A 23,477-nucleotide genomic window follows, 5' to 3' on the forward strand; every position below is an offset into this window, starting at 1 on the left:
ACATGGAGGTCTATCTTTGAGAAGTCCCGCTGAAATAGTAGTAGCAGGACTATTAAGGACTGCAGAATTGGGCCCCTCACTTGACCAGTGAGTGAGCATAGTTTATAATGAGTACCTATTTTCCCTTTAAAGTAGGCACTGCCAAATGAAACCATTGTCAGCATCTATATTTTAAGGCTTGTGTTGTATGGTCTGCTTTATTGATTCCCCCCCCCCCCCCCAGACATTTAATAAAACCACAAGGGGCTATCATCAACTCTTTGGAGTAGTTTGAAAGATCTGTAGAAATTTAATTAATAGCTGTTCCTTGGTACTGTATGGAAGGTACAGCAATTGTGAGCATCCACAGCTTTGAGATTTATTGGTAATAAAAGGACATATACTATGTAGAGAAGAAAAATGTTAAGAAATTTTGACTGTATTGGTTTATGTGAAGCTCTGCACAGTTGAATTTTATTAAGAGATATTTGTGCAGAATTGCCAGCCTGAAGATATTTATAGGCACAATGATGTAGTTTGACAAATTACATGAATGACTCTTTCTAGCTATTCTGACTGGCTCCCAGAACTAATTAAATTGGTATGCAAAATAAAACAGTTTAATTGTTGTCCTGGTGAAGATGCTAGCTGAGTGATGGCTGCAACAAATTGAACCAGATCTGGAAATTGGAATGGAAAACTACAGTGCCCCCAAGCGTTTAAAAGTCCAGGGGGTACATCCAGTTACCATGGACAGTTTTAATAGATGCAGTAAGTTTAGTTTTCCACTTAGAAAGTAATTGGCAAGTTGAATGATGGTAATGGAATAGAGTAAAGAGATCTTACCCCAAAGCCTCTCAAAGCACTTGATGAATTATTGACAAGAGTTGTTTTTTTCTCTACAGGGTAGAATGAATAACTGTTTAATGATGCAGTGATAATACTGCACACATCTTGGGTCTAAAAAAAATGAAGAATCCTGTGTTAAACTGCAGAGAAAATTTAGGGTAGCAATTATTATTATTTTTTTTTTTTGGTGAAGAGTCAAAAATTAGACTCATTGTAGCTTTAGTGACCAAACCTGAAGTTTACTTCTTTGCAGTTCTTCCAGAAGATGAGTACAGCCCCTTCTAATGCCACAATGAGCAGCACATCTTTAGTAGTGACACTGGTGTAATGTAATTACTTGCTATCATGTATATTCCATGAGAAATGATTCCATGAAGCTCTAGCCTACTTCACTTTGCTTAGTCCTCAAAAGCTGTTGGGTGGGCTCACCACCAGCTTTTGGAACTGTGGTGGGAATGAGTATATAAGTCTCAGATGTTTGTGGCTTTTTTGTGGGCATCTTTTATGAAAGGTGTCTCATCCATTTCACTCTGTACATATGGAAAGGGGTCCTGACAACAGATATGTTGTTAGCAGGGACAGTTCTACTGAAAGTTTAGTCCCGTCCCACCCCATCCCCCCCTTCCTGAGCGATGAAAGCTCAGGAAGCTTTTCAGGTTTTGTGGTAGACTCTGATTGAGTTGGAACTGTTCAGCTGCTCTCTTTACTGTGTTTGTAATGAAAGCAGTTGCAAAAGCAACTTTTACAGTTTACCTATTCTAGAGTTAACAGATATTCATTGATGCTGTTGAGTCAATTGAGAATCTGATCTGTGAACCACTGCTTTGACTGATGGATTGTGGCTCAAACACTGTATCTTCCAGTTTGGATAAATAAAAGAACATAGTTCTGTGATGATACCTATCTGCTAAGAAATACTTTTGAGAATGAATAAAACATCCAATCAGATAATTAATACAATTAATATACTTATTAGGGGTTAGAGATCTCTAGATTAGGGAAAATGCAATCACTAAATCCAGAAGAACCAACAGGGTGGCACAATGTACTTTACAATTACTGTAGTAATCTTCTGAGTGAAGCTTGCAACATTAAGACAATAGAAGCAAGGGGGAATATTTGTTACAAACTGAAAATGTGAATTTCCTGTGGGTAGATATGGCTGCTTTTTTTGTTTGTTTGTTTAGTTCTTAGTGAAATTCCATGTTTGTAAGAGTGGTAGAGACTCTTTGGAAGGCTGTCTGTGGCTAAGGTGATTACTCAGCGCTTGGAAGACCTGAGTTCAGTTGTAAACCCTGCCACACAGTTCTCTGCCTCAGCTTACCATCTGTTGGAAGGGATGCAACAAGTCTTTCATCTTGTGTTTTAGACAATAGCTTTCCCTGCAGAAGGCTTATCTCTTTCTGTATGGTGCCAGGATAATGAGAGCCTGCTTTCAGTCTGAGAGCTTTAAATGCTGCTTAAAAAATAAATAAATAAATAAAAGTAACTGGGCCCTGTGTTTCTCCCCTGCCCCCTCTTCCCACAGTGTAGTAGACAAAGCATTATTAGCTAGTAAATTAAGACAGAGGTTCTGTTGAGTTCTGTATTTAAACCTGCAAGTAGTTATTTAGAAGCCAAATTTACTTGGGCTTGGACAGATCTGGAATGAAGGGTTTGCATTTTCCTTGTTCTGTCCCTTTTGCATATAGAAAAGGTTCAGTTCTCTCCCTGTGATGCATAAAATCTAAACAGCTTTTATCTGAACTGTTTCTCTAAGCAGCCTCTTAGGCTGCTGAAATGACTCTCAAAGTGTGGGAGGTGAGGAACCAAACAGGCAGAGCTAGGCAGGCAAAAAGCATGTACCTAGAATGTTAATAGGTGCCCCTCCCGGAACGTTTTTGCCTTTGTGCTTTACCAGCTGCTAGGTAATAGTTACATAAGTGCAATATTTGGAGAAGCGCAATTTCTTAATGGATGTCAGTTCTTGGCAGGCCTGCTCCCTATCATTTGAGGGGTATCTTAGCAGAATGGTTCAATGTCTTAGACCTTTCTATTTTCCTTAAATGGATGCTGTTAAGAGCTGTTGGCAAATGCTTCCTGCTGCATTAATGAGGTGTAAGGATTTGGTGACATGATGGGAAAGGCTGTGGTGCCCTTGGAGAAAAGCTGGAATAAAGTGTTGTGGGTTCTTTTCATTGCAGCTTTTGAGCAGTCCTCTGACTTTCTGATGGCAGTTTTATATGCCTGACTGCTAGGGCCAAATCAAAACTCTTCAATACCATAGACTCATAGCTGAACTTTGACATTTTCTGTGAAATGCCAAACTGTGGTGCTGGCCTGAATACTCTAAAATGAAATTTCCAGAAGGTGGCAGGCTCTTGTCCATACCCCCCCCCCCCCCCCCCGGATATTTAGGGTACTTTCCAGTACTGAGAAGGTGGTATTGGGGAGTTGCTGCATGGGCTGAGCGTTCTCCGGGGGAAGGTGGACTTAGAAACTACTTGAAATTGCAAACAGTCCGTGACATTTTAGCCTAGGCACGGTCTGCCTTATACAAGACCTTTGTAGCCTGTATGCTATGCTTGATGTAGCTTGCAGCTGTATCTGTTTCAGTTGTCTGCAGAGAGCTGCCTAGCTGCAGTCCACCTTAGACTAAACTGCCTGAAAGCCTTGATGCAGCATGACTCAGAGGGATGGGGAGTTTTCCATGCTGCCCAATAGTAAAATTTCACGTCGTGGAATGGTCAGTCCCATTCTAAGTGGCTGGAAAAGTAGGAGTAAAGATCTTTTTGTGGAAGAAAATGACAGACCCCAGAGTTGGTTGTGGGTGGAGTGTCTTCTCTATCCAAAGACAAGTGTCATAGAAAGGGCCCATCCATATTTCACTGCTCAGGATGGTAGGAGTTCTAGTTTCATTCTCAGTGATTAACAAGATTGCCAGATGATAGCTGGAGGGTAGCAGTGTTCTGATTAATTCATATCCTATGATAAAAACAAGATTTACAAGAAATAAAACAAGGAAAGGAAGCAGAATGGGACTAACTACAAGGGGCAATTGTGTACCCAGTTTGTCTGATTGGCTTAATTTGAGAATGAATTTTATTTAGGAGAAGATGGCTGTAATCTTCTCTGACCACATTCGGCATTTAAAAGCCCTTGTCTGAAGTATTATGCATGAGCGGATGTGTGAATTCTGTTGAATGTGAATTCTGTTTCCTCTGTATTGTTTGTTGTTGAAATAGGAATGGTCAGGAGAGTGTCTGTGATGAGATTGATGCAACTGACAGAGCCTGACTTTCTCTAACCTTTTCCCCTGTCTGTCCTTCATTGATAGGTGAGCAGTCACCACATTGACCCAAAGCCTCTTGCATTTGCATGTGTAGAAAATCTGCATCCTTCAGTACTGCTGTATATTCTCCTAAGAATGCAGTGAACAACAATAGCTTGAAGAAATACTGCTTTATAAAGAATTCAAAAGGCTGTATCAGGTACCAAAGTGAGTCCCTGACCACTGCAGCTTTCTTTTTGCTTAGAGTTCTGGAGTAGCATAATAGGAATAAAACAAACATTTTTATCTTGCCCCTGCCAGTGTCTTCCTTTTGTAAACTGAAGGGATCACTCATGGAGTGAGGGAGGTTGGCTTATTGATACTGTACTGACAGCTGTCTTGATGACTTCAGTTTTCTCAGAGCAACACGGCTCTTAATCTGGTTTTACAAGGATGTTGAATGCATGTTAAATGCACGAATCCATTTAAAAAAAAACTGGCCGAGTGACAACATAATTCACATGAAATAGTAGAATTTTTTGTAAAATGTGTTGCAGTCTAGCCTGAAATAGAATAGCATGCTGAGGTTAGCTTTTGCTATGAGGAACTTGTCTCTGTGTTCTGCTTTCTCCACTGGAACATGTTTGTGATGCCAAAAATATTTGTTTTCACCTTATCTTGGCAAAAATCTGTTAGAATGATCACCATCCTGTATGGGCTTGCATCCAAAGACTACCTGTTTCTTAATTTGTCTCTGGCTTGGGATTTTGTGACAAGCCGTATATTACTTTTCAATGCCTAAACAAAATTTAGACCCAGTTATTCCTTGAAGTTGAAGAGTGGGTGGAATTTAGAGCTAGGTCTCAATGTAAGAGCTCTGACACAACTTTTTGTTATATTAGAAGTTTGTCTTGCAGTGTTGCTATTCCTGGAGAATGTTAGAGGGCTATATTTGTGCTTCCCCTACACCAGTAGCATGTTGTTCCTAATGGGGTAATAGACTTTGAAGGGGCATGGACAAGAGCAGCTTTATCTTGTGATCAGCATTCCACTGTCCAGGCCATGTGTTGCGTTGCTGAAACAGCTGTGAGATATATTCCTGTGTTATCCCCTTCTCGGTTGCCTTGGAGACTAGATGGAAGATGTTGGGAATTGTGCATTAACTTGATCTCTGTGAATGGTATAGTAGACTTCAAGCGTATACACAAAACTGACTAATGAAGGCTTCAAGCGGCTTCCCGCAGAAAAAAAGGATATGTGGTCTTCTAAGATTTTCTATGTAATTCTGTGGGAGAATTACCTTTTTGCATGTGGTTTGGAGGTAAACAGAGATTGTAATCTCCACTTTTGTGCCTGTGTGCATTATGTAGGTCTGCAGGCAACAAGGCACTATTGCGTGAATTCAGTACAACATATTGCTTGCTAACTTGTCATGTGCTGTGAATTATACTTCTGGAAGCTAGAGTAATGTAGACCAACAGACCTGATTAAAAGAAACTAAGTAATTTTCACCACATCAGTGACCAGAATTATGCCATTTAATTAAAATATGTCTAGACAAATAACCTAAGGGGAGAGAGATACCATCTATAAAAAGCATTTGAGGTTTCTGCATAGGGACCATACTAAATAAACTCATGAATAGCTTCTTTTCTCTCCCAAGTATCTTGAGTCTGGGAGTATGGCAGCCACTTCTGGGGGATGTGAATGTTTCTCATGTAAGTTGATTGTCATTCATCTCTTTGTTAGCAATTATTTTAACCTGTCTGTAAGTAATATTTTCTGTGGGGTATTGATGAGCACTCGTGGCTATTTTTTTGACCTAGCTTTAGAATTCTAATGAGATACTTTTAAGGGAGCATAAAGAAACTGTTTCAGAAATGAATAAGAATTGAGTCTTATCTTGATTGCTTTCGTGTATGTTTAGCATTTCTTGTTTTGTGTTGTTTGGAGCTGGCACTGTATCTATCATGGTTGTGTGACACCTTTATTGAAAGTGAATTAAGTACTTGTAATAAGAGGTTTAGAGTTGCTACCACATCCAGTAGTTACACAGAATGGTAGAAATACACTCTCTTAACTTGTATTTTATTAGGAAAAAATGCTCTGCTTTTTAAAGCCTTTATGTTGAACTTGTTTTTTCTTGCCTTCTTTGTAAAGGGCTGAAAGTCATTCTGACCCAAAAGCAAAGAGGTAGGATGCATTTTCAAGCAGTTATTCTCCTTGCTCTGCCTTGCTTTCAGAGAGTGATTTCACTCCATGTAGTGTTTTGCTCTAGATAGGTGCTTCATTCCATATTGAAAGTGGTTGTCTTGGTAGAATCTGAGGGATTAGGGCCATGGGCATAGTCCTTTGACTCATTCCTGGAGTTTATTGCACTAGTATTGATTCCCGAAGGACAGCTCAGTCAGCATCATCATTGCCTTAGTTTGACATTGCACCTTTCCTTCATAATCTTAAAGGAAAATCTCTTAATCTCCTTTCCTGTTCTTTTAGCAGAAAGCACACCTACCTCCTCAAAATGGTGCATGCTGAAGGTGGACATCTAAATTCTTGCAAAATGTAAATACACAGTTATCTTTTTGCTAAAATGAGGACCCGTGTGTATCTGGAATCTTTGTTATACTTGTGCATCGATATTTAGAGACTGTTTTTAGATGAAAATATAGTTATCTGAAGAGTGGTATTTGAGCAAAAAAATGACTAAAGTAAAACTGATGTCACCTTTTTAAGGGCAAGTATTGTGCATGTTTTTTATCATATGCTGTGAAATTGCACTGATGCCAGAATAATTACAGTGGGAAGAAAATTAAATCGTTTATGTGTGATCATGTCAGCATTATTGGTGACAACAATGAGATCGTAGTGAGACTGAATAACATAGTTCTGACGTGTTTTCCTCCCTCCCACCCCCTCTTTATGACAGGAAATGGATTCTTAAGGTTACAATATGTGATTGGTGATAGTGCCTTTGAAAATGGATTGCTTGACATCTAGTAATCTGAATACAGTGCCCTGGCAATAGCCTTTAGCTGAGAAGCTGGCTTTGCTGTTGAATTCTGAAGGCAGTGTAAGAACATGTGACTCTAGCTTCATTTACTTGCTTTTATAGATGCATGCACATGATGGTTTGAGGATTGTCAATGTGTCTGCATGTTCTTTTATCTGCAGAGAAACAGCGGCTGTTCTTGTGGTTCTCCCCCCCCCCTTTTTTTTTTAATGGCTGCGGTTTGATGTATGTAAATGTCAGCCTTTCCACTGAAAATATTCAGTCCCTGAAGAGCTTACAACTTTCAAATTTATTGTTAATCTTGCTATGAAACAAGGTCTTAACCTGGGGGAAAAAATAACAGCCTGGGCACTTGGCCATTTTAAAATACACAAAGATAAGAGACATCTGCTGTCTCTGGGCTTTGTTCTTATTGATGATAAATATTTTGAATAAGAGATATGGGCGATTGCTCACTAACCTTATGGGATTTTGGATGAGAATGTAGAGCACAGTGGTCTGGTTATCACTCATTATATTTTTATAAAATCCTTCTGAAGCATTTACTGTGCCCTCCCTTTCAAATTATCCTCCTTTATCACAGTTAGAGCTCTGGCCAGGTCAGATCCATCCCTGTGTTGAAGCTGATAAGTCATTTAAGACTGAGTCAGGTAAACTGTAGTATTTGTGCTTGTTTTTGGTTTAGGCATGACTTTTACCATCAAATATTACAGTATTGGGTATTTGAGTATATAATTTCCTAAAAATTGCATTGTATCAAACTCTTGAACAGACTGTAGTGTCCTGACTCCAATCTGTTGGCCTGTTTCTGAAATAGAAACCACTGGATACACAGATGTAATGTCCTGTGACTTCATCTCTTTCTGAAATTTTACTTTTCTGACCAGGTCCTTTTTGCCAGTCAACTTTTCAGACTCCTGTTCCTTACTCAGTGTCAGCTTGAGTTGCACACTTTGTAACCTCATCAGCCATTGACACTTCATGCAGCAATTCCTTGGAAAGACCCAATAATCAGCACTCAATTCAGCTACTGAAGTCAGTCATCAGCAGTGACAGAGGTATGCTAGATGCACCTGCTGTGCTGCTGCACGTGGCTGTAGCTTACATCTCATTTTTGTCAATCATCCTTCAGAGTATTACTAGGTACTGTCTGACTGATAGAGAAGAGTTTGCTGTAATCATGAGTCATGAGATAAGGGGCTGTCTGCATGCCATTTTTGGATGTGTGATAGCAAAAAGGCATATACTTGAATCCTGTTAGTGTGGAAAGCCCTTGAAATAATTTGTGGCAGTGTGGGCTTAAGTGTGGCCTGGCTGCCAGAGGAAATGCTGGAATCCTGAGTGTGACACACAAACTGTAATGAAGCTTATGTTCATTAGTGCTGTTGTCACTGCTTGAGCTAACTGTGTTAAAAGTAGCTTGGATTTAGTACCTTGAAATTCTTCTTTGTCCATTTCAGTACAGAGTAGACAAATTTCAGGCTTAAAGGGAGGGGATTCCACTTCTGGCCTGAGGCCTAAGATTGGTGGCTGCAAAGTGATGCTTTTGCATGTTGATAAATAATAGTTGTGTTATCCTAAAACACCCTGGGCAGGATGTGAAATCTTGGGCTTTCCTGTAGTTTTTAATTATTCCTAAGTAACTTTGAAAGGACTGGAAACATAGCTTACAGGACTTACTGATACATTAAGTTTTATGCTGAGGGAAGGTATGTTACCATGATCGGGGTTTGCTTTGCATAAGAATAGAAGTTTTATGGGTAGTATAAGTATGTGGTAGGTGAAGCGGCCAACATCATTACAAGTTGGGCAGTCTCTCCTGTTGCTCACCAATAGGGGTGAGAACTGTTGGTAATTAGCAAAAAGCATCATGAACCTTGTCTTTCAATTCTCCACTTCAGAACCGTCTTGGAGAATGACACTTAGAGTGTGTGTTACAAGCTGCAGTGTCTCAGTGAATTAGTACATAGTTCTCAGTATACAAGTGTCATGACCTGAGTTCAGCCTGCATAGGCTTAGATTTTCAACAGGCTGCTTCTCTGCTTTGACTCTGTGTGAACGTTGCCTGTAAGTGCTATTTTGAGAGTTTGCTGCTCTGGAGTTTTGAAGATAATTGCACCCTGGGGAAAGCAAAATCTGAACCAGCTGTTTCAAATGGGCATTCCACAACAAACTTGCTGCTGGCAGTAGCCTGTCTTCTTTTTCTGCTTGTTTTCACAGGTCATTTTTGAGAAGAACTACTCAGTTTTATGGGGGCTATTTAATATTTATTGTTTTATAATTAAGATATTGGACTGAGACTTGGAAATTTGGGTTCAACTGACCTGTCCCTTCATACTGCGACTTCCTTGCCTTTTCAGTGGACATGATGACATGTGTCTGTCACTTGGGACAGTTACAAGAATAGATTCATTAACACTTGTGAGATGGTAGTATAGTCACATAAATAATTCACTAAATAACACGGGGAATAGAGGAAAGGGGAATTAATAGGAAAGACTGAAGACTGGCAATGTGGCTAGATTGCTTGTTGTGGATAGTTTGGCCTGTTTTATTCCAAATCCTTTCAGAGGGAGTAGGTAGTATTGATGAGAACAAATGGCAGAGTCTGAGGACTGCGAAGACTCAACCTTTTTCCCAGCTTCTCTGTGCCTGCGGTTTTTGTTAATCTGGTCTCTTTACCCCCATTATAAAGCATTCTGTGAAGGTAGTAAGTCCATTTCATTTTGGCAGGAGGAGAAACCAAGGGTTACAGTGAGAGGTGCAAGCTGCTCTGCCTGTAAGTCAACATCAGAGAACTAAAGTCTTGTGTGGCCTCCATGGATGAGTATGTAGTCTCTGTAGGAACCGCAGCAGAAGTGGAAGATAGTGTGCAATACGATTCCCCAAAGGTGAAATGGCACCCATGAACATCAGTGAACTCCTGTTCAAACCTCTACTGAGGGCAATACTAGCTGGGACAGCAAACAAGCAGTGTTAAATGTATTTCATTAATGCTTCAAGCTCGAGCAGCTGCAGAAAGGAGCAGTCTTGCCTGCTGACAGCTACCAAGCTTCTAGTTTCCTCTCCTTTGTACTATCATGGAAGTTTGTCTGGCTCCACAGCAAACTGGGTCAGGGGAACCAATCTGGCTGAAAACTAACATGACATCAAAGTGGGTTCCCCAGCCTTTGCATAGGCTACAGATACTTGCTGTGGTACGAAGGAGAAGTACATGGGACATGGAGGGCAGAAACCAGTGATAGAGTGCTGGGTTTTTGTAGCAGTGCTGGCTTACAGGTATTTGAAATTTTGTCAGATTGTGACACAAAAAATAAAACTGGAAACTGTACTCACACAGTACAGTACCAGTGAAGCCTAGACTAGCTATATATATGTGTGTACAATGTAATTGGTAGGAGGGAGGTGTTCTGATGGAATCTTTTTCTTTCTTCAGGCTGTGATTCTTTTTTTGTCTATGCTTGCGGCGAAGGCAACTCTAGTACAGCCTTGGGATGAATGAGAACTTCAATTGCAGTGAAGGTGGTGTTTGTTGGCATCTTTTGTACCACTTTTCATTATATTGACTGCCTTCAGATCCGCTCTTTTGGTGCGGAGCAAGTAATGAAAGATAAATTATGCAGTCATGTTTGACGAGGCTTAAAAGATTTTGCACTAAATCTTCTTTTATTTATGATCTGCTAAAACAGTTGGCTCAAGGAGATTGTTTTCTCTTTTTAATCATAAGCATTTTATGAAAATTGACTTTTATACCCCCCCGGTTTAATTTGTCACTGAATTTATGTGCTTTTACAATAAGTGTCAATATATGTTGTTCTTTATTTAAATATCTTTTTATATCTATATATAGTTAAAGTTTTTGGAGGATAAGGAACATTTTTAAAGTGAAACTAGGTTTTAATAATTTAAACTATCTCTAAAATGCCCTACTACCTTAGCACTTCCTGCCAGAATCGTGTTTTGAGAGAGCTTGCCCTTTATTCTTAGATCTTCTGCTTCAGAGCTATCTTTTTGTATTTGTCATTTCAATTTAAGAGTTTATAACTTACTCTGAGGTTATAGAGATCTGACCAAATACAGGACCCTGTTATGCTTAGTGCTCTTCTGGATACAGTAAGAAAACCCAAGCTTTCTGAGCCGGGGATGATCTGAAGCAAGACGGCGACAAAAATAACTCCAGAATATCCTCACTTTATATAAAGAGGTGGAATATGCAAGTTTCGTGAACTGGGCAGAGTTGCAAAGAGGACTCTCGGGTAGCTGGGAATCAAAACCTGACTTCCTCAGAGTAACATAGTACCTTACTAACCAGATAAGGAGCCTCTCCTTTTCAAGGGGTAGACTTAAATCTGTGCTCTCTTTCTGCAGATCTGTAGGACCTTCCAGCCACATGGGGTCATGATACTTAATCCAACTTGCTTTAGCAATCTCTAACACATCTCTAATCCTATCATGGTGCTCATGGCACCCTTGTGTCTCTTTTCTGTTTTTATTGCAACAGGTAAAGTTGGTGTTCAATAAAGTATGATTACTGCTCAAAAACTATAGGATTCTCTGAGGAGTTCTCAACCAAAGATGTAATACCACACAGTGCAACATCTTGTATTGCTAAGGCAGAACAATGAGTGGTAGCATATCTAACAGGTTGCATCCACATAACCTGAATAGAAAGAATAGCAGAAGTGAATGTGGCAAGTCATTAGGACTGCCAGGTGTTTTGAAAGAGATAAAATACGCTGCAAAGATAAAAATGGGCAAAAGAGAGAGAAGCAGTTGTCAGGGAAGGCTGGAAGCGAGTACAGGGAGTACTGCAAATTAGGAAGAGTGTTGCCAGCAGGTTGAGGGAGGTGATCCTCCCCTTCTACTCAGCCTGGGTGAGGCCACATCTGGAGTACTGCATCCAGTTCTGGGCTCCCCAGTACAAGAGAGACATGGCACTACTGGAGAGAGTCCAGCAGAGGGTTACGAAGATGATTAGGGGACTGGAGCATCTCCCCTATGAGGAAAGGCTGAGAGAGCTGGGCCTGTTCAGCCTGGAGAAGAGAAGGCTGAGAGGAGATCTTATCAATGTGTACAAGTATCTGAAGGGAGGGTGTCGAGAGGATGGAGCCAGACTCTTTTCAGTGGTGCCCAGTGACAGGACGAGAGGCAACGGGCACAAACTGAAACACAGGAAGTTCCATCTGAATATGAGGAAAAACTTCTTCACTGTGAGGGTGACAGAGCACTGGAACAGATTGCCAGAGAAGTTGTGGAGTCTCCTTCTCTGGAGATATTCAAAACCCACCTGGACGCAATCGTGTGCAACACGCTCTAGGTGACCCTGCTTGAGCAGGGGGGTTGGACTTAGATGATCTACAGAAGTCCCTTCCAACCTCAACCATTCTGTGATTCTGTGAAATAATATTCTTCTTTACTTCTGCCTGGTCACTTTGAAGGCACTTCTGGCTAGTGCAAATAAGCTGTGTTCCATCTAAGTCAGGCCTTTACAATGCATTAGCGTCTTTGTGGCCCTAAGCTGAGCCTCTGCTAAGTATTATTGTCTCTCCTGTAGTTACTTCTCTGGCTGGCATGGTGCGTAGTATACCAGAGAATGGCTGACAAGTGTGCCATTGAGTAATAATATCATCTCTTTTGTTCAGTATCTTTCACTCTTTGCTAATACATCCATAATGCCTTCCTGTTTCCCCCACCTTGCCACTTTATATATAATCACTGGGAACATCACCTCCATTAGGTTTTGTGTGATGTTGTTTTTTATTTCAAGTGACGCTGTCAAAATTCCCATCTCACAAAGCTGCTTTTATTATTCACATTGGAAGAAGTTTTTGAAATGGAATGTGTGTTCCTCAGTTTGTGATGCCTATTTAATTTTTTTTCTTTGCGTAGTGAAATTAAAGTGACCAGTTTCCTTTTTCTACTTTGCAAGAATTGTTGTGTTATAATTTGCATGTGCTTGCAGGATGTTGCTTTTTGTTCTTTCAGTGCTGTGGGGGATTATTTAGTAAAGAATAAGTGATTTTTTTTTTCTTTTTGTTTTTTTAAGGTTGGAGACAATGTTATGTTTATCTGAAAGACTGTATGAAAAACTCCTTGAAATGTGTGTTAACTAAGGTCAAGATTGATTAAAAAAACTGATTAAAAAAAAAAAAAACTCAGATGAATGACCCAGTCCAGTGGGTAGCTGTGGTGAACTGTAAGCAGAATATGGGAATTTGTTTCAAGTTGTGCTAATGATTCATGGCATGCTTTGAAGTGAGTTGCTTTTTATGCCTCAGATTCTTGACTTTTTCCCCCCTGTTTTGAGGTCTGTGGGTACAAATCCCTCCATATTTAAGGGCAGCATTTGTCTGTTGGGTTATCTAATCATGGATTATGAATCCATTGATCCATCATCATATGGATTCTTGAATTTTGTGGGTTGCTTATCAGGGGCATGAGAGGGCACTCACCTGTGCAATACTGTTGCGGTGCTAGCATTGGCACGTTTCCTTATTCATTTTATGGTTGCATGCAGCTGCTCTCACCAAATCATGTTGTTCCACTAATGGCTGAATAGGGAGTCTTAAGGAATGAATATTTATTATTGCCCTTGTTTTCACAGTCTCTTTTCTGAGCTGGAACAATGCCACAATTACACAGACATCCTTTGCAAAAACAAAGAAGGGCAAACCTTTCTATAGCCACTAAATTTCACCTGGCTCTGTGCATGCTGTGAATACCTGTATGTGGTACGTCTGCATTGCATAGGTGTAACCCAGACTCGTACAGAGGTTTTAAATCTTATCCCTCATCCTCTCTATATAAGAAGTCTTTTGACATGGAGATGCCTAAGTTTAGGCTGATATTTGGTATAGGACCTTAGTGCCAAAATTTCTCCAGTGTCTTACAATTCTCTTGAAGGATGATAAATTATCTTTAGCGTTCTAGAGCATTGTAATGCTAAATTGCTTGATGTGCCTCCAGGAATAATATGAGCGGATAAACAGGGAGGAGGCAGTTAGGTGGGCAAAGATGTTCAGTGTAGCGATGATCATCAGATGTGGCATAGGCTAGCCTATGTACGGATAAATGAATGCATTAACTGCTGTTTGTAGGCAGAATCACTGAGAGTGTGTGTTTAGATTTCTAAATGTCTTAGAAAGAGGATGAGACAGAGGGTAGAAGCTAATTATATAACTGAAGAAAAAGAGAGCACTTCTCAATGCACTCTTTGCCTGTGCAGGAAGAGGTGGTTTTCCTAAACACCCATTGCATACAGTTTGTTGCTAAAGTTTCCTGTAAGAATGAACCTAGTGTGCATGGCAGAAGGACATAAGGTTAACGTCAAGCTGGGGAACACAGTCACAAGAGGCTGCTTAGTAAATGCCTTTATGCAGAAGGGATATTGATCCTTCTGGCTGAGTCTGCATAGAGCATGCAGATCTACTGCTAAGCTCTTTGTTGGGAGAGTGCTCTCATGGATTCAGGGTAGATATCTTTGCTTTCAGAGTGTTTTGAAGAGGGTTTTCTTCTGCAGTTGGGTGTGTCATTTATACAGTGATTGTGGGTGGCATGCTGGATACTGATTTTTGACAGGTTCACGTGAGAGCTGGCATACAAAAGCGCATACATGGAAATGCAAAGCATTTTCCATGTTATTTATAACAACCTAGAAAGGAGACCACTGGTTCCACTCTGGCTCTGTGGTGTTTTGAGGAGTGATTGGCATGAGCCTTCCATAGAGAAGCACCTGCTGATCAGCCTCTGAAAGCTTCTGCAATTCGACCCAGTTTCTTGCTCACTAGCTCAGTAGGGTGCAGGCAGGATCTAAGGCTTTTATGCATCATAGAAGGCTATGGATCTTTTGTGTTGAACAGAGCCCTTCTGATGCTGCAGTACAGTATGGTGTTATCTGCTTGGCAAAAAGATTGCTTTTCTCTTTCTCTTATTTCCTGAATAAACACAATATCCAGTCCAAGCCTCACTTGTAAATTCAGTGGGTGACTTTTATTTTCGTTCATTTCTCTGAGTTGAGAGGGCAACTGAAGGCTCTCTGTGGTGAGACCTCAGCTACAAAAAGCATAACTTTTTAATCTGGCATTAACATTTCAGTTTGAATCTCTAATCAGCTTCAGAAAGGTTCTATTTTTAGAGCTGCAGCACTGGATTCCAGTCCCAAGTTGTCATGTGATCAGAAGGGTGAGAGGTTTTTTTTTTTTTTCTTCTTTTCTTTAAAGAGCCAGAGAAAGTGTCTGTGTCAGCTGTTTGCTGCTGGTTTGTTGTGTGCATTCTGCAGCCTACACTCTCCTTAAAGGAACTGCATATCTTCATTTATTTTACTTAAGTTTTCCTAAAAATGAACATCCTCTATCATTCAATTTTTGTATTGTAGCAAACAGTCTGATCTTAAGAGATGTTTATATTCTAAATGGGAAATATGAAGTGAGTAGTTTGACAAATTTGTATCTTCTTCAGAAACATCCTGGAGAGCTTTAAAAATACATTTTCATGGCTAGCAAAAGTCAGGAGAGCTTCAGTGGTTTCAGTGAAATAGCTAGCACCAGCTAGTGAATAGCTAGTAAAACATTTCTACTGTAGTTTTTGAATGCTAGTTCTGTGTGCAAATATGTATCAAACCAGATTAGAAGTTGGGAGCTTCCAAAGCAAAAGTTGCTTTTGAGTGAGCTTAGAATTCAGGTCTATCAATGCATTTAGTAGACTCTTAGGAATAAATTCCCTTACAATTAACACATTGCAGATGCAGACTTATGATTACTTATGTTTCTACTAATTTGAACAGCTGCTTTGTAAAAATGCTGCTTCATAAGTGGAATCAAGTTGCCTAGAAAGGATGTGGAATCTCCATCCTTGGAGATATTCAGAACTCTACTGGACATGGCCCTGAGCAACCTGGAACCTTTCAGGAGGAGGCTGGACTCAATGACCTTTGGATTTCTTTCCCAACCTACGTGATTCCATGATTCTATGAACTAAAACTGATGCTTGAATAATCTCTTATAACCCTCCTTTGTGCTGATCTGAGGCGTTGAACAGGCATATAGGACAAATGGCTTAATTACCTTCCTCTTGCCTTCCTCTCTAGGGATCTCCAAGCAAGTTATAAAAAAAAAAACAATGAATGAAGCTTCCCCCCCTCTTCTCCCATCAGTAAAGGATGATGAGAAAGAGTTAAGAAAGGAGTTGATTAGGGTCACAGTGACAAGATGGGATTCACTTGGGGTTAAGGTCTGTTAGATGATCATGGCATGGTAGGTGTTAACCTAGGGTGATCACTGACACAGTGATTCTATGGAAGAGTTTTGGCAAAGGGAAGCAAAAGCAATGGGACTCCTTTGCAGAGCTCCACTGTTTTGTGCTTATAACACTCTAGAGCTTCTGTGCTTTGAAAGCTCTGAATCTGTATTGGCCACACTGCTGCCTCACCCCTGTCTTTCCCTTGGAGAGTTGGGTGTGCAACTGGTGAATCAGGCAAAGGAGCATTTCCTTGTTAACCTCATTTTCCTGAGTAGAATGAAAAAGTCCTCTAGCTAATTCTGGAGATTAAGTTGCTCACAAGTTAAGTTGCGTGAATGATGCAATCAAAATGCAAGTACATGCAACACTATCAAAACTAGTGTTTAAAACCCAATTGCCTAAATGGTTATGAATCAGAGAGCTATTAGAGGTTTGTGAGGTTCGCTTAATATTCTTAATATGGAGTCAGCATATATTCTGAGGCAGCAAATGGCTTGGCAGAAAGATGAAAGTGAGGTTAAGTCTAAACAGTTCTTGATCTTAAGGCTAAAATCCTCTATTGAAGGAAGAGAAAGCAGGATATTGGGAAGGTAACCAGGAGCATAAACTTATCAGAGAAGCAGGTGAGATACCAGAGGGTGAACAAGACTGTGGTGTTGGTAAATGCACAAATACCTATTTGTACAGAGTAGAGTGTTAGCAGTGTCAGGGGATCCAGACACAATTCCAGGAAGTGAGAGGAAGGAGGGGCTGTTACCAGCAGTGATTGTTTCATTTAGTAATTAGTTCTTAAATCTCCTTTAAGCCAAATAAAGCAGAGGATGTGAGCTTCTGAGAACCATTCCCTCCTCCCCTTCTCCACACCCTGTTTTGCACATACTCTTTCTCAAGTGAAGACTGTATTCATGTGAGATTTGATAGTGGGGAGTTCGCTGACAATGTTGAATAGGTGTTGGGGGCGGTTCAAGAGCATGGGGTCTTTATCGTGATCTGCAGCTGGTGTACTGTGTAATATTGGATGAGTTGTTCCCCTGTTCTTCTTCCTTTTACCTTTCTTTTACCTGGTAGATGGGTTTGAAGATCGAACTAAAGAATATACTCTTGCGCACCAAGATTTTTCTGGAGTGTGGTGAGGTGGAAAATGTTAATGATCCTCTGAATAGTGAAGCAAAATCTCTAGCTAAATTGTTGGTGTGCTGGCACAATTGCCCCTCCTTCCCATTCACAGAGGAGAATCATGTACAGCTGGAATGCAGCAGGGCAATATGGGGTGGACCTGCTGCTGAGAAGTATTGCAGCCCAAGTTACCTGGAAATGACGAGCTTGTCTGTTACCATCTGCTATTCATTAAGTGGTAGTTTTGTAAATAGCTTTGTGGATAGTATTTGCTCTCTTCTCTTCGACCCCAAATAACTCATAATCTGAGTTAAGTAGAAGATTATGTGCACTGGAGTAGAGCTCGCATATGATCCAACCTTGCTAGCAATTGTAAAGGCACAGTGCTTCCAGCTCCACTGTTGCCAGGCTGCAGGTTGTGATGTAGGAAACAGACATCGTCTATTCTCAAGGGAAGCTTTAACTGTATGAGCACAGGGGTTTCTTGGTATCAGATGGTCTTTGTTCTTATTGTCCAACAGTAAGTCCATTAATGAATGTGTGTTTGGGGGGAGCAGTGAAGTCATATCTCCACAGTGGACCACATGCAAAACCAGTAAGACTTTGCCTCACCTGCTCAGTGGGAGGTCTTTGGCAGAGAAAATCCAGCTATCACCTCTTCTTCCTTGCTGTGCTAGCTTGTGTTGGGTCTGGGTTGTGAACTTACTACTCGGGGTCTTATCCACTCTGGTGTTAAGCTGCTGGTGTATATTAGTACCTAATGGACCATGCATGTTTCAAGAACAGACAATGGCATGTGTCTCCCTCAGCCATGTTTCTAAGTTCTTGTATAGTAAAAGTTTTCATGATTCTTGTTAGAAAGTGGTCCTCAGACAGAAGCACAGCGTTCATCCATCAATTTTCCTATCCTACCCTCTCCCCATTGTGTCCCCTTGGTAAGTATTGAAAGGGGCTGCCTCTTTAGTTCAAATAATGATTTATAAAATACTGATATTTGAAAGTAGTGGCTGCTGCTGCATTATTTGATGTTTTTTGGCACTGTTCATTGCTACCCAAAGCAAGCTGGGAATTAGTCTGTCATTCTCTTGCCTCATAGCTTGAGGCTATACTCAGTAGTTCAAGTTGCAACAGATCTGGAAGATGTTCCCCTCAGCTGCAGCAGAAAGCTAATGCCATAGTACAGTGCATTGTTTTGTAAGTGGTGACTTCAGTATGCTATTTCCCATCAAGAGGACAACTAAACCGGTCTGTATGGTAGGTATTGCAGGGAACTCCTGGCTGCCACTGTATCTGTCAGCTTTAAAAAGCCCCCAAGCCTTTGCTCTGGAGAGAACCATCGGTATGTTTTGAGTCCTTGACCTTGGCTTGTAGCTTAGAACTTTGTGCTAAGCTTTTGCATGTGGTTTCTGAGATCCAGTAACTGGCATTTCCTTATTTAAAAAATAAATAATAATAATACCCCCCCATCATTTAAAACATACAGCTGTCAACATAAAATTATTTCAGCATCTTTAGTCTCTGATCCTACAAGTGGATCTTTGTTGAGTGTTCTCACCAGGGCTCTGTGAAACACAAAAGATCATGTTTGAATATGAGTCAGTGCATTGGGGCTGGAGATCAGTGTGATGGTGAAATTTTCTGCGTGCGTTGTGATAACAATGGAGTTAATTGCCTCTTTAGAGTCTAAGTATAAATGACTAAAAACAATAATGAAGCTGTATAATCTGTTTCTTGTTGTCAAAAGATGAAGGGAGGACAGATGCAGTAGGAGTCTGAATAAATTAGTATTTTAAAATGTTCTTCTTATAATAGTGGGGAAGAGGTACAGTGTGCCTAGCTATGAATGCTGTGAATAAATGTGGAGAAAGAGGAGAATGTTCTTTTTCCTCTTGAAAGAATAGATGGAAATGTGAAAATGCAGGTATTTGTGGTGTTATTTATTCCTAATTTTCCAAAAGTGAGATGGAGAGAAACTTTTTCTCCATTTGCTTTTCTCTCCTTTCCCCTCCCTCCTGTCTGGTTTTGGTGTCTTTAATATGTTACTGTTTCATGCGCAGTCAGGTTCCTTGTGGCTACTGTGGGTATTTTACACAGCAACAAGAAAGAGAAAATGTAAATAAAGGAAAATGTGATTATGGAACCACAGATTTTTATCGAGTTTGACTAGACTTCAGGTTAGCCTTTTTAAAGCTGAGAGATTGTCAAAAACAAGTTGTCCCTGTCCCGCTGTATATGGACTTTAGGCTGGAAATCTAATTCTGCTACTGACCTACTGCTTGACTTAGCATAAACATATCACCTTATCTCCTCTCCTCCCATAATTAGATAGTCCCTGTTCTGTGTCTAGTTCAAAAGGTTCCCAATTTTGATTGGAGCCCTCAGGTAACAAAAAGAATATATTGAGTATCCAAATCAAAATTTTGTAGTAAAACTTTATACTTAGAAGCAAACCTGGTGTTTTCACAGGCAAGTGACTTTTTCTATTAGTCAGTTCAGTTCTCTTAAGTTGTATATTAAAAAATAAAAGGCCAGTTCTCCCTGATTTAGGGAAGTGCACAAAGGTGGCTGTCTAGCTCTTGGGGGTCATGAAACAAGCCCTTTTTCAGATAAGCTCTCTCTTTACTTTTCTCAGACAAGTGACTCCCAGGATTTACTACAAGTACTCGGTCAGTCTCTGCTGTCATATTAGGAGCCAGGCGGAAATAGCTCTGCATCTTGAAGGAAGCCATGGACTAGCAAACTTTCTTATACCTGTAACACTCTGATTTATTAAGTAGTATAGATTAAGTGAATTCAGGTAAACTCTTTCAGTTCTAGACTTCTTAACTGTTGAAATAAGAGACTTAAATGGATTGAAATGCCCTGCAAATTTGCTGTGTTACCTGGAAGTATTTCTGCAACTGTACACAAGGTCAGAACAGGGAAATATGGCAAATTCTTAATTTGGATCCTTGCGTTTGAGCCCTGCTTGAGTCCTTGCTTGTGGAATTAGAAGAATCTTGCTACAAGGAGAGCAGCAGTAGCATCTGAAGAGTTGTTTGCATAGGCTTCAGGTTTCAGTAACTGCTGCACAGGTTGTGTGGTGTAGTGTGTGATTCTCTTTGCTGCCCTGCCTGGGGCTGTCTCGCTCTTGTCAGATGCTGGGTTTAGAATTTGCTCCAATTTGCAGATTCAAAGAAAGGGCATGGAAAGAAGCTTGTCCTTAAGGTCTGCTTTCTAGGTAGAAGTGATTTGTGCCCTATATTGGGGGAGTGAGGGGAAGAAAAGAGTCCTGTGTAGTGGACTTTGTGGGTTGCTATTTTGAAGGACGATATTATGCTTCCTCTTAACCGGAGAAACCAAGCAGGGAGCTAACGCCTTACATTTCATCTGTATCTCTTTACTAGAGATAGCCAGGCCAAAGTGTGGTGATAGATTCTGTGGACCATTTCTGTCCTCTGTCTTTCGGTTCATCATCAACAAGAGAGAATCCACCATAGTACAGGTTCAGAACTGAGTTATTTTTGAGGGCTGGTGACCAGTTACAATATCATTTTCTCAGCGATAGGGCACATCAGAAGTGAAACCACTGAACCACAACAGTGAAGCAGCCCAGCTGTTTTACCAAATCCTTTAGTCAGAATTTCAGAATTAGTTGAATTCACTGGTTCTGATTTTAAATTAAGTAATAAAAAGCAAGCTGGTGGTTTGGAAATGGTGGTTTGTTTAAAATTTCTCATTTGATGGTCTCTTCAGAAGCCACTTGCAATGTCTGCTTTTTCTCTAAAGACAAGAAGCACTTTCTGAGAGATCATGGCCTTATATAAATGAGGGAGGGTTGTTAGGAAAGCTGATGCAAATGCGGGGCTTCCTTAATCTTAATCTTTGCTGTTTTAAGTGGGAACTCTCCAGCCTAATGCAACAGTCATAAAAAATAGAGTTTGAAGTGCCCTGCTGAAAGATGACATCTGTAATTGTTTTGTGGAGTTAGAAGCTGACTCACTGGGGGCTTGTTGTGAACAAAGTGCTTCAAGGCAATCGGTAATTACTCCCGGTAGTACCTAACCACTAGTTGATTTTGAACCTGCTCTATTCATCTGGATGATTTCAAAAGTATTGACTGTGGTGTAGCCAACAGTCCCGTTGTTTTCAAATCCTGGAGGGGACTTACAGAGGCCTTTTAGAGAGTGTTCAGCTGTGCTGGCTACTTAGTCCAGGAGTTAAGAGAACTGTAGACTCCTTTTGCCTCCAGCAAACCTGACAAAGACCATGCTGATTTAAAACCTGTTTGATTATTTTACTTTCTGAGATGAGAAGTGAGCACTGAATTGTTTGAAGAACTGAATAGATCTTTTTATATTTATAAATATATATATATTTTGGTTGTGATTGGCTACTTTCAGTGAAAATGAGGCTGGTAAATGGTGGCCATGTTGGTTACTATGTTAGTTTGAAAAACAGAAACACCTGAAATAACTTCTGTTGCTGCTGAAGTGGAAGCTTGGAATTAAGCCCAATGAAATGGGTGCATTTCTGTTTTCTCAGTAGTTGTCATTTATATTTGTGGATCAACCTCTGGGTATTGCCAATCCCAAACTTTTGAAATAATTTCTAATTCTGAGATACTTAGTCGCAGTATGTGTCTTTAGAATTGAAACCCTTATGCTAGTAAAATGGATTCTTGTTTTTATTCTCATTACCTATAAGGGTTTGAATTCTGGATTAAGCTTTTAACCAGGAAACCTTCAGAACGACTCCTAGCTGAATGCTATAAAAGTATGCAGGGGCAATATTGCTGCATGCCTGCCTTTTTGTTATTTGTCTGTTTCCTGGGCAACTGCTGTTAGCCTTTGTCAGGCATGTTATATTGGGCTAGACTAACCTTGGCTTGACCTAGTTTGGCTGTTCCTGTGTTTTTTATATTCGTATGACTTCACTTCTGGTTTGGCGCCGATTTGAATCGTTACTGTTCTTTTAACTGCAGAAGTATTTGATGGTAACGGAATGCACAGCTCTCACCCACGTGAGCAGGGTGCTGCATGCTTCAACTCTGTTTGTGTGTTTACATTTACAAAGCATGTGGCCATACCTGTCCTGAGCTCTGATGTTCTCTTCTTAGAAAGTTAAATAGGGCTAAATGGGACCCTGCCCGATCAGTACTTCAAAGGCGTGATCTTTAGCAAAGAATCATATGCAAATACAAAGCAACAATAGGGGTGGATTCATGCTGCAGAGGCTTCCCTAGGAAGGCTGTTGCCAAGTAGCTCTTCAGAAGGCTGCTCTGGTATTAATGTAGCATGCTCGCTCTGTGCAGTGCATCTTTGGGTGGGAGGGAGAACGGATGTTGGCAGCTACAGAAAGACAAAATAGACTTGTCAGATAACCTTTTGGTTAGTACTTGTCAAACGTTTGCTTCTGTTTTTCTATGCAGGCATAAAAGTGGCAATAAAACAGCATTCAAATGAACTTTATGTGAAATTTGTAGTTTTTCCACTTGAGAAAAGCTATTGGGAGAAGACAGTTGAATTTTGTGACTGTGGTCTTTGTAGGAAGCCAAACTGGAGTCTATTGTGTAGCAAATGAAATTAGCACACTTAATTTCTCATTAGTGATTGTATATACCTTCTGCCATAACTGGCATGGCACAGGAGTGTGGCTGTACTGATTCCCCTTTTGTACTTAAGTGATCTGAATTGCAAGTTGGAAAAAAAAATGCAACATTGATCCCACAGGTCTGGTACTCTTGTTTTCTTGTCTTTGTTCTCATGTCAGGGCATACTTCAGAGAAAATCTTGAAGAGAAATATCTCTGTGGCCTAGCAGTCTCCCTGATTTCCTATCATTTTTATTTTAGCCTTCTTAGGGCTCCATGCAGCTGTTAAACACCTAATTTGTCCTCTGTCTAAGATCATAAAATACTGGTATAACATTTTTTTAAAAGGGAATGGTGTAGGAGAGAGAACTCAAAGCCACAGCTGCACCTTGGTATTTGTCCGTATCACCCCTTTCCTTGACAAGGGCAGGCCTTGGCTTTGCAAATCATTTTGAAACCATCTTG

At 40.4% G+C, this 23,477-nt stretch overlaps 1 protein-coding gene across 4 annotated transcripts in view; it reads left to right on the forward strand.

The window, feature by feature from the left end:
* Window positions 1-23,477, forward strand: part of DVL1 (dishevelled segment polarity protein 1) — a 106,485-nt gene that overhangs the window by 25,524 nt on the left and 57,484 nt on the right. The window lies entirely within an intron of this gene.

The sequence above is a fragment of the Apteryx mantelli genome, chromosome 26, assembly GCF_036417845.1.
Source record: "Apteryx mantelli isolate bAptMan1 chromosome 26, bAptMan1.hap1, whole genome shotgun sequence".
Classification (NCBI taxonomy): Eukaryota; Metazoa; Chordata; class Aves; order Apterygiformes; family Apterygidae; genus Apteryx; species Apteryx mantelli.